Below are 11,714 nucleotides of genomic sequence, written 5' to 3'. Positions count from 1 at the left end.
CCCAGAGCTGGATAGCTGACAATTCCCTCAATGTGTTCTGATGAAGAGAATCCCCCTTTGGGACATTGATATCTAAGGCCCAGAAACATCATGTGACTTATCTCAGGTCCTATGGGGAGTAAAAGCAAAGTCTAAATTTTCATTTTCACTAGGACAATTCCAGAACCTAGTGAGACCCCAATGGGTATAGGGGAGCAGGGTCAAAAGAAGAAGGAGCTGGGGGAAAGAAACACACTGAAGTCGGGAGTGTCACTGGGATATGGGTAGGAGGTCTTCAGGTATTGTAGATAGGAGGAGGGTCAGCAACAGCCCTGTAGGACCTGGCATCCTCAGGTTCAGCTAAGCTCTGAGCACTCCTCTAGAAGGCAGGTGCCCGAGTCCCCTCCATAGCAGGGCAGCTCCAGGAGGCAGAAGTGGGGCATTCCTGCTCAGGTCCATGACCCTGATCTTGGGTGTCCAGGCAGGGCAAGCCTGGGATTGACTGGAAGGCTTTTTAGTACAAGCATGGGACTTTCAGCAAAGGATAGGAGGAAAGAGTGGGTGAGAACTACTGCAAAGCTGACCAGCTTGGATTCCCTGGGCCAGTCTCAAAGAAGGTTCCCAAACCAGAGAAGAGTTTGCTTCTGTCATCACCAGGCCTCAGTTTCCTCTTCTGAACAATGGGACCATGAGATTCTTAGAAACTCTTATAGAGAGAGAAGAGAGGAGGGAGGAGAAGGGAGAACTGTCCCAGTGAAAGTTCCCTGTGGTCCTGATGGAAGCCCCATCCCAGGGATGATGGAAGGAGAGATACCTGTCTCCACCCCATCCCTTTCTCCAACCCCCTGGGCTAATAGGGAAGAAAAGGAAAGCCTACACTGTCAGAGGGCTTATGGAGAGGGACCTCAAAATCAGGAGTACAGGAGGAGGACAGACATGACTCTGGGTTTTTCTAATTTGTTTTAAATGATAAAAAAAAAAAATCCTTAGCCCCATGATTGACACAGAGAAGGAGCTTAAAAAATCTTTATTATGGAACAGAGCAAAAATGGAGGGTACACAGAGAGGAGGCTCCCCAAGGACTAACCCTGGCAGCCGGATCCTTAGCTCCCTGCCAGTACTCTAGAGGCAGATGCTGCCCCTAGATGATCCAGGAATGCTATTTAGGATACTTTAGGGAATATGGAAGATCCAGAGCTGACCCTTCATATCATGGACCCCTTAGCAGTCATCAGACTGGTGAGGCTTAAGGCCTCTTTCTCAAAACCATGTTTTTCAAAGCATAAGATAAAATACATGCAATGAACAAAGGAAATGAATTATAGTGGGACACAGTTCCAAAATGCTTTTTTGAAGGTTAAGAATTCCTGCTCCAGGGGCGGCTAGGTGGTGTAGTGGATAAAGCACCAGTCTTGGAGTCAGGAGTACCTGGGTTCAAATCCAGTCTCAGACACTTAATAATTCTAGCTATGTGGCCTTGGGCAAGCCACTTAACCTCATTGCCTTGAAAAAACCTAAAACACAAAAAAAAAAGAATACCTGCTCCAGTCCTTTTGAAGGTTGAAGTGGGGGTCAAAAGGGCTAACTTGAGGAGGCCCAGCCAAGGTGATCCCTCTTCAAGGATGTCCTGGAAGGCCACACATTCTGATCTCTGCAGTTCCTTCTTTCAACTAATTCTATTCTTCAATCCAAGCTCCAGAAGGTATAAAGAAATCCACCCCCCCCAACTTCTGGTACTTTCACCTTATCAAATGGTTTTCTAAGATTTTAAATCATTGGGCATAAGGTCTAGGAATGGTTGAGATAAATTCTTAGCTGGGTATAAGAATGGAAATTGGAGTTCAACCTCATCATTGCCTGGCCTGAGAGACAGCCAGCCAAGTGATGACAAGACAGGGAAGGGGATGCCTTGTGGGGTCCAAGAAGCAGCCAGAAAGCTGGACAGGAGATTTCATGGAAAGAAGTAAAGTGGAAAAAGCCTAGAAAGGTAGGAAAGAGCCAGGTTGGTAAAAGAGGAATGCAGTTAGACTGCAGCCTGGGAATTTGGTAGGAGTTGAGGAGATGGAGAGAGCAGAGGAGCTATTACTATTGGGGAAGGCTCTGTTGAGGCACCTTAGATGGAGCAGAGAGACCTTAAGTTGTTACCTCACCATCAAGGCAGGGCATTGAAGCTAGAGCATCCACAGTGGACAGTCCTGAGGGCATCCCTTATTTCTCGGACTTGACCCCCTGGCTGAGTGTCCCTGAATTGACCCTTCCACTGTGGCTGTAGAAATTACTGTTTTCACAGGAAGAGGCCAAATGAGCCAGGTCCAGTGGAACAGGGCAGCTCTGACTGAGGAGTCTGGCCAGTTCTCCCCATCCAGGAATCAGGACTTTTATTGGACCCAGGGTTGAATCTGGGCAGTGATGACCCTGATTTCTCAGCATTTCCCCCACCCTGGCAGGCCACAACACCTTTGTTTTATGGCTCTTGTATGTCTTTTAAGAGTTGGCTCCTAGGACAGACCAGATCACGCAGGCTATCTAGAGCAGCCCCTCACTAGAAAGAGGCCCAATCCACATCCCCCCCAGGAACCCTCCAGCTGGGATCTACCCATTCCTATTTTCTCTCCATTTCACCCTGTGACTGCTCACCTGCTCCTGGGCATACAGAACCTGGACTGTGTGACCTTGGGCAAGTAAGGTGGAGAAATTACCTACATCCCAAGGCTGTCGTGAGGGAAATGTCTGAAAGACTCAAAGCATTTTAGAAACATAATTTACTAGCATTAGTTCTGGCTTCAGGGGGCCAGTGGAGGAAGTTTGATACAGCCTTTTTCACATAATCAACAGACAAGTGCTATGGGTCTCACCCTTTTCCTCTCCTGCTATTGTGACTCAACTGTGATGGTAGCTTCCCATAGTTCATAGCCTTGCAGTTTCACCTGAATAATAGTGCTATAAAGATAACCTTTGATGCTAGGAAGTGGCTTGGAGTAGCCAAAAATGACACACCCACTGTCCCCAAGACAAACCATCCTCTCTATCCTTCCGGTCTGACCCCAGCTCACTGTGCACCCACAATGTCTGTCTAAGACACACTGACTCAATGGACTGTCTGTCCAGCGTAGCCTGATCTGGCCAACTCGTGTTCTTTGTCCACTTGGGACAACACACTTGGTGTGTCCTGTGTGGATGATCAGATTAAACTCCAGGGAATGATTAAGATCTCATTTCTGGAGGCCTGGATATTCTGGAGGATTGATGCATGACCTTTCCTAATGGGGAACTTTCTTTGGAGATCTGAGGGCACAACATCGGGAGCTCAGTGGTTTTGTTCAATATCGTTGACCAAATTATAGACCAAACAGGAATTAGTGCCCATATCTGACCAAAAAGTCTACCATATCCCCAAGTGTCCAGTTGTCCAATCTTTGAAAACCTCCAGGATGGAGGAGTCCGCTGTGCTTTGGGAGGGTTCTGTTGATGATCTCAAGCTCTACTCTGCCCCTCTGTGCCATCTGCCCACTGCTGGCCAGTGTTTCCCAGGATGCTTCTTGAGTCATCCTCCCATTCAGAATCAGTGTAAGCTTGGGGATGACTGTCCATCCAGGAGGGAGGAAGGCTTGGGTTTACATTTCTAAAGCTAAATAACGTCTGACTGATAGCCCTAGAATTGAAAAAAGGCCTGCAATATCCTCACCTTGTTTGTTTTTTCACAAGGTGACTATTTTACCAACAGTGGCAGTAAGGCAGATTTTTCTAAAATAAATACTTTTTTTGCATTCCTTCATCTTGAAGACCCAAGAACTATCTTGCATAGCCATGTGTTGTATGTCATCAGAGGGGAATTTATGAAATAGTATATTTGATTGTATATTAGAAGTGTGAACTAAAAAGGATACTCTCATCCACCCTCCTATTGTGTAGAGGCACAAATGGAGGCCCCAAGAATTCACTTCTTTTAGGCTTTGCCTAAAGTCACACAGGTAATAAGAAGGGGCAGAACCAGAAGCTGGAAGCATGGGGAGCTGACTCCAGATCTGGCCTTAACCTTGAGAGGGCCTTTTATTTTAATGTCCTAAGCTCATTTTCATCCCAGTCATCCATCTCTTTTTTCCCTTCTTAGAGGAAAATCATGTCCCAGGCTTCACAACATCCCAGAGAGAATCCCAGTTCAAGGTTGGCATGATGATCCCGTCTCCTTACCATCTCCAGCCTCTGTCTGCCTCTTGGGCAATCACCAAGTTCCTGGAAGGGGCAGCATCGCTAAGCCCTGCCTTGGGCTCAGCTGCTTGTGGTGGCCCCTCCAGATGCTTATTATTCACGCTGTGGTTGTAAGTGTGGGTGCCAGCAGGGGAGTCATCCAGACCAGTTTGGCAGGAATGGGGATGGTGCTGAAGCAAGGCAGGAAAAGAAAAAAGACTCGGCTCTTTGAGGAGATCCTTCTTCCACCTGCAGGATGGGAATGGGCAGAGAAACTGAGCATGATGTAGACTGGGATGGTAGGAAGGCTCCAGGGTATGTCCAAGGAGACACAGACCACAACCATAGGACAGAGAAGATCACAATTTACTGAGGAAGCAATAGATCTGGGTTCAAGGCTTGAATCTTCCACTCTTATTATTTTTGTCCTGTGAATGAGGGCAGTGGTCCTGTTTTAGTATAAACATTCTCATCTTCAAAATGGAGCTATGAAACGCTATTTGAGATCATCTGTTCTGGAGGCAGCAAGGTGGAGCGGTGGACCGAGGGCTGGGCCTAGAATTAGGAAGATGCAACAACAGCAACAAAAGATTCTGGGGTCAATCAAACATCCTCCACTGGCCCCCTGAAGCCAGAACTAATGCTAATAATTTATATTTCTAAAATGCTTTGAGTCTTTCAGACATCTCCCTCACAACAGCCTTGGCATGTAGGTAGTTTCTCCATCTTACTTGCCCAAGGTCACACAATCCAAAAGCACTGAGTATCTACCGTGAGCCAGGCCAGGGACGAGGGATACAAAGAAAGACAAATTAGCTCGTGCCCTGTCAGACCGAGGACTTGAATTCAGGACTTCTGTCTCCAAAACAATTGTTTTTTCCACTCTATAACAAAATGGAAATGTGTTCTCTATTATGAGATTCTACCTAGAAACTGGGCGGTCCAACTAGCTCAGGAAGCAATGAGCTCCCTGCCCAAGAGGTCTTCAAGCAGAAGCTACATAATCATCAGTGCATTACCCCAATGTCTAGGCTTTAAGGGTTGCTAGCTGCTTTCACATGAGAGAACTGAAGGATCTTCTGTCCAGGTACTGGTCCAAATGAACAAATGGCCCCCTAGGGCCCACCAAGTCAGGAGTCCACAGACTGAACCATCCAAAACTTGGAATCATAATCAAGATTTCAGAATTTTTGTTTTTTTTAATTTTTTTTAATTTTACAATTTTTCCCCCATTCTTGCTTCCCCCCCCATAGAAGGCATTCTGTTAGTCTTTACATTGTTTCCATGGTATATATACATTGATCAAAATTGAATGTGTTAAAAAAAATTGAATGTGTTGAGAGAAAAATCATATCCTTAAGGGAAAAAAATATAAGAGATAATAAGATAACTTTTTTTCTTAAATTGAAGGTAATAGTCTTTGGTCTTTGTTCAAACTCCACAATTCTTTCTCTGGATACAGATGGTATTCTCCATTACAGATACAATCCCTGATTGTTGCACCGAAGGAACAAGCAAGGCCATCAAGACTGATCATCACCCCCATGTTGCTGTTAGGTGTACAATGTTCTTTTGGTTCTGTGCATTTGATTTCTTTTTAGCAGAGCCCATTTCCATTCCTCTAGCAGAGGCAGCCCAGCCTTTGACACTTTCTAGCTGTGTGGCAAGTCTGCCTTGGTTTCCTCATCTGTCCAGTCTGTCTCCCAGGACTGTTGGAACAAAAGAGACATTTGTCAACTATTTAGCCTCTCACTAGCCTCTCACCATAGTGCTTTAGAAATGTTTATCCCCTTCCTTCCCTTTAGAAGTTTACAAAGTCCTTTCCATATATTTTCTCATCCGAGCCTCACAGCAATTTCACAAAATTTAATATCCTCATTTTATAGAAGAGGGAACTAATAAGGGTGTGCTGGTAAATGTTTAATAACCAGCTCTCCAAAGGAAACAAAAATGTAGGCAGGACACACTCTAAATTAATCTGCATGAATGCTTTCTTTAGTCTAGACAGTCCACCAAATCAATCAATCCAACCCTGATTTGTCAAGAGTTGATTTAGTTCCAAGGTACCCATGCTCCCCCTGAAATCTCACCCCTGACACTGATCCCCTGAGTGGGTGACAGATTCCACAGCTGGGAATCGGCCAAGGTGGGCTTTGAAGCAAGGTCCAGGGCTTCATCCCCAGGTCATGATCAAGCTGTGGCAGCCCCTCTTTAGAAGCCTAGTCCTGAATTAGCAGCTTCCTTCCCATCTCTTGCTCTCTTCCTGCCCTCTCATCTCTCTGGTCCTGTGCCCTTGCCAGACCCCATACCTGGAATGCAATGGTGAGGAGGTTACTTTCTCTGACCTCCCTGCCTCTTCCTCTTGATCCCACTCATCTCCTCCCTCACTTCAGAGACACTTGCACCCCAGCCTTTCTCCATCAATCTATATTCTCCATTAGCCATGGTTGGCATCTCGAGACCCTTGGATTGAGCCAGGCTGAGCAAAAGGGGGAGCTTATAGAATGTGTGCGGCTCAATTTGTCCAATTCCACCAACCTCTCCAGTTGACCAGGGGGAAATGCCAAACAGTCAAAGAGGGTTTACCCCCATGGGAAGAATGATGACCAGGCTAAAGGGAATGGGCTGCCTGGGATTAGAAGGCTGAGTTGGAAGGGTCACTGACTCAAACCCCTACACGTTACAGGGGAGAATGATGAAGCCGGTAAGTACTCAAGGGACTTGGCCAGCAGAGGAGGGATTTGTACTTGGATCCTCAGATTCTAGGTTTTTCCTTCTATAAGTGGGTCTCCCTCAGGTCTTCAGGCCCCTGCCATGAGTTACATTCTGAGATCCTGACTGTGTGAACCACCTCTTAAGGCAGCTAGAGCCCACAAAGGGAGCCTACAGTGATGCACATGGCTGGGATAGAGGGTTCTGCTCTAGGAGACTACATCCAGGCTTCTCCCCCCATCTCCAAGGACTGGCTTCCCTTATTACCAATCCCTTCTTTGCCATTTTCTCCTTTTCCCCAAAGTGGTCCAAGGGGTCTGGGGAGGCCAGAGCCTCTGGGCTGTGGTCAAAGAGGGCCCTTTGTTGGGGTTGATCAGGGGTCTGGTATACCCGGGTCCAGACTTATCATTATCCTTTGGCTAAGACCTCAGATTCTGCCCCTTCTCCTATCCCTCCCCCAAAATGTGCTCCTGGTGCTAGAATTCCTAGTTCTAGCTCAACAGACTGATTAGAATTAGGTGGTGCTAGTACAGAGGTCCTGATCATAGGCTACATGATTTTCTTGAATCAACATGTTCTCTTCCTGGTCATCTGGGCTGCCTGTGGCCTTCTGGCCACCCTTCAAGCACTGAGATATGTGGGGCTGGTACACTTATCCCAGAGGCTGGTGGAGAGGGTTCCACACCTTCAGGACCTTGGGGCCCTCCCTGCCCTCCTGATGATTTCCCCCCAATCCATATTCTTGGTCAGACCAACTGGAACTTCCACCATCCCCTTGTCTCTTGCAGAGTCTGTGGTGGCTCCCTTCTCCCTGGGCTGTTCTTGAAAGCTTATGGTGCCAGTCCAATGTGTGGCTGCCATCTGCCCCACCTGTTGCAGTGTGTGGTCAGCCCCAGCCAAGGTCTTGATGCTGCAGGTCTTGGTCAAGGACCCTGTAAGGGTGACCCCCAGCAGGGTTTAACCTGTACCACCTGGCATCGCCATCTATTGGGGTGTCTGCTCTTTCACTGGATAGAAGAACTTGAATCTGGTGACTGAAGAGCTCCAGAAGGCAGAGGTGAGTACCCCTCCTCCCTCTGCCAATCTCATAGCAGCAGGCTCACTTCTGAACTTTGCAGGAGGGTTTGGGGGGAAGATGAACTCTGGGCCAGGCCTGTTCAATTTTAATTTCAGGGTGGTCTCATCTTCCCTCATGGTCCAAGCTCTGAGAGGCCTCCCCCAAAGCTGTTCACTTAATTCAACGGCTGGAAGGATAACAGGGAGTCCCCTCAGCTCCCAGCTAAGGCCCCATGTTTACATACCCCCCTGGAGTTGAAGACAGCAAGCCAATAAATGAGAATAACAGGAAGCAGGTTTGCAAAGCAGTTGACCGGTCATCTGGTTTCATCTCCACCACAATCCCATGAGGTCACTGCTATTATGGGCCCTGGTTTACAGAAGAGGAAACTGAGCCTCAGAAAAATCCAATAGCTTGGCCAGGGTCCCACAATTCAAGGAGCTTCAATCCCAGGGCTCCCAGAGTCTGGGGGGCGGGGAGTAGGGACTCAGGTAAAGAAGCTCATCCCAGTGCTCCGGGAGAGCAAGAGGAAGGACTGTTCCACTGCAGCTGGGGGGAAGGAGGAAAGCTTGTTCCAGAGGCCAGGTAGTTGGTCAGCCAGCATGGAGGCCTGGTGGGTCCTGAGCTACTTGGGGATCCGCAGGCCTGCCATGGTCTAGGCTGGGAGCCCCTTCTAGACAGAGGGGGCCAAGCCTTGGCCACAGGCAGAAGACAACTTCAACATTAAAGAGACAAGAGGGGTGGGTTGGCACCAGGAAGGAAGGTTAGTGTGGGTCAGTGGGAGAGGAAGGCAGAGAGCAGGAAGGGCCAAGGTGGGGTGACCTTTGGAGGGCAGGCTGAGGAGAGTACTTTGTCCCTGAAGCAAGATCTTGTCCCAACCTGAAATTCCAACTGGTTATAAAAAAGGCTGGCATGCAGTGGACTGGGAGAACCAGGAACCTTCAGGGAAGGGAGAGTTTCTGCCCTTGGGGACATGCCCCACCCTAGTACCCCCAAGGTTGTTTCTGGAACTGAAGGGTCCCCTGCCTCCCTCTAGCTCTCTGGGGTCCCTGGGGCAGGACTGTGTGGAGAGGTCCAATCCACTGAGGGATGTGATTGTAGGGGCAGCAGCTAGCTGGGCAGAGACTAGAGATGAGCTTGGGGAGCCTGCTGAGGAAGGGCCCTGAGATCAGCCTCTTCCTCTCCCCAGGCCTCAATTTTCTCCTCTTAAATTGGAATTCATCTCCTAGGAGTGTGTTGAGGGTCACATATGGGAAGGCTTGAAAACCCTTAAAAGGCTTGGGGGGAAGTCACCAAGGCAGGAGGCACTGTTTTTGCTCTTATGACCATTCTGGGACACCTGGAGGCCCTGGGCTGGGCACCTCACCCAATGCCTCACTCAATCAACTCACCAGGAGGCGTTCATAAAGACAGTGAACTTGTGGGGGGCTGAGAGGGGGAGAGGGGAGAAACACCTTCAGGATCATTCTCCCCCTCTCCTCTCTTCCCCACCCATCCTTCCTAGCCCCTGGGCTCCTGCCAAACCACTTCTTTGGACTTCGGGCTGCCCTGGGGACTCCCCTGAATTCTCCCTGGGCCTGGTTACCCATTCACTCCGAGAGAGTGCAGCTGGCCCTGGTCTTCACCCCTCCTTCTAGGAGTGCAGAGCTCAGCTCAGGTGTGAAGGGGAGCCCCACCCTTGGAGTTTTTACTTACCTTCAATGGTTGGTTTGTAGTTAAGGATTTATCTCAGTTCTTAATGTAACCACACCCTTACCCAACTGTGTACTGGTAAATGTTTAACTACCAGCTCTCTCTGAAGGGAACACAAGGTATCCCCACAGACTTTAAAGTTGCATCTGCACCATTCCCATTTTCCCAGGACTTCCTTAGGTCTAGACAGTGAACTCAAGGCTAAGTTGAGCCCTGGTTGATTGTGTTGGCCACTTTCCAAGGTGTAAATGTTGATACTGAAATTTTAACAACCAGCTTGGAACCAGTTGCCCCAGGACACACCTTGCCCTTATACTTCCTATCTTGTCCACCATTATTTCTTCTTCTTCTTCTTCTTCTTCTTCTTCTTCTTCTTCTTCTTCTTCTTCTTCTTCTTCTTCTTCTCCCCCATCTCTTTCCTTTTCCTTTCTTCTCCCCTCCCCTTCCGCACCATCCAGGGCTGCCTGCCCTCAGACCCACACACAAAGCCCCACCGAGCTGAGGGGTCACTGAGGCATCACTGAGGCCCAGAGAGTCACTGAGGCAGAAGGGAAAGTTCCTAGATTCCACTGGCCTCTACCAGCAACTTGAAGGCTCAGACACAGTCACACTCTGACAACCGGAGGGGCCCCTGACATGTAACTCTAAGGCCCCCATTGAGTCCAGCTTAAATGGGAAGGAAGAAGGGAAGGAAGGAGGGAGGGAAGGAAGGAAGGAAGGAAGGAAGGAAGGAAGGAAGGAAGGAAGGAAGGAAGGAAGGAAGGAAAGAAAGAAGGAAAGAGGGAAGGAAGGAAGGAAGGAAGGAAGGAAGGAAGGAAGGAAAGAAGGAAAGAAAGAAGGAAAGAGGGAAGGAAGGAGGGAAGGAGGGAGGGAGGGAAGGAAGAAGGAAGGAATCCACACTCTGACTTTCTGGGCAGGAAGTTGTCAAGCTCAGCTCTTGCTGGGGGAGGGAAAGGGACTGCAGCCAGACTATTACAGTTGTCCTGGGTCTCTGGACTGCTGAGAGGAGCTGCTTCCATCGAGGTTGTTCATCTCACAAGGTTGTTGGTGATGTGGACATTGTTCTCTTGGCTCTGTTTCCCTTTGCTCAACATTCCAAGCTTCTCTAGAGTTTGACCATTTATGGTTTCTTAATAGAACAGTAATGTTCCATAACCTCTTCAGCCATTCCCCAATTGTTGGGCATCCTCTCAATGTCCAGTCCATTACCACTACAAATAGAGCTGCTATGAACATTTGGGAACATGGAAGACTTTCTCCATTTTTTATGATTTCTTCTGGATATAGACCTGGAATTGGAATTGCTGGGTCAAAGGTATGAACAGTTTGATTGCTCTTTGGGCACACTGTCCCAATCCTCCCCCAACCTCTCCAACATTGATTGGTTTTCCTCTTTGTCATCTTAGTCAATCTGGTAACTGTGAGATGGCTTTAATTATATTTAATTATAATTAATCAGTAATGATTTGGAACATTGTTTCATATGGTTATATATAACTTTAATTTCTTCATTTGAAAACTGCCTGTTCATATCCTTTGATCATTTATCAACTGGAGAATGACTTGTAATCTTATAAATTTGATTCCATTATATATATATATATATATATGTATATATATATATATATTTTAGAAATGAGACCTTTATCAGAACCCCTAGCTGAGAAAATTGTTTCCTAGCTTTCTGTTTTCCTTCTAATCTTGACAGCATTGGTTTTATTAGCACAAAGACTTTTTAATTTAATATAACCCCAAATCATCCATTTTGCAATTTATGATATGCTCTATTTCTTGTTGGTCATCAGTTTCTCCCTTTTCTAAAGATCTGACAGATAAAGTATTTCTTGATCTGTTAACTGGTCTGCAGATTCACCCTTTATGTCTAAATCCTTTGCCCATTTTGACCTTATGGGGTGTGAGATATGAGTCTATGCCTACTTTTTGCCATATTATTTTCCAGTTTTCTCAACAATTTTTGTCAAATAGTGAATCCTTATCCCAGAAGTGAATGTCTTTAGGTTTGTCAAGCCATATATTACTATAGTCATTTACTACTTTTTTTTTGTACCTATCCTAATCCATCGGT

This window comes from Macrotis lagotis, chromosome 1, assembly GCF_037893015.1.
Source record: "Macrotis lagotis isolate mMagLag1 chromosome 1, bilby.v1.9.chrom.fasta, whole genome shotgun sequence".
NCBI classification, from domain to species: domain Eukaryota; kingdom Metazoa; phylum Chordata; class Mammalia; order Peramelemorphia; family Peramelidae; genus Macrotis; species Macrotis lagotis.
This window is presented reverse-complemented; position numbering follows the sequence as displayed.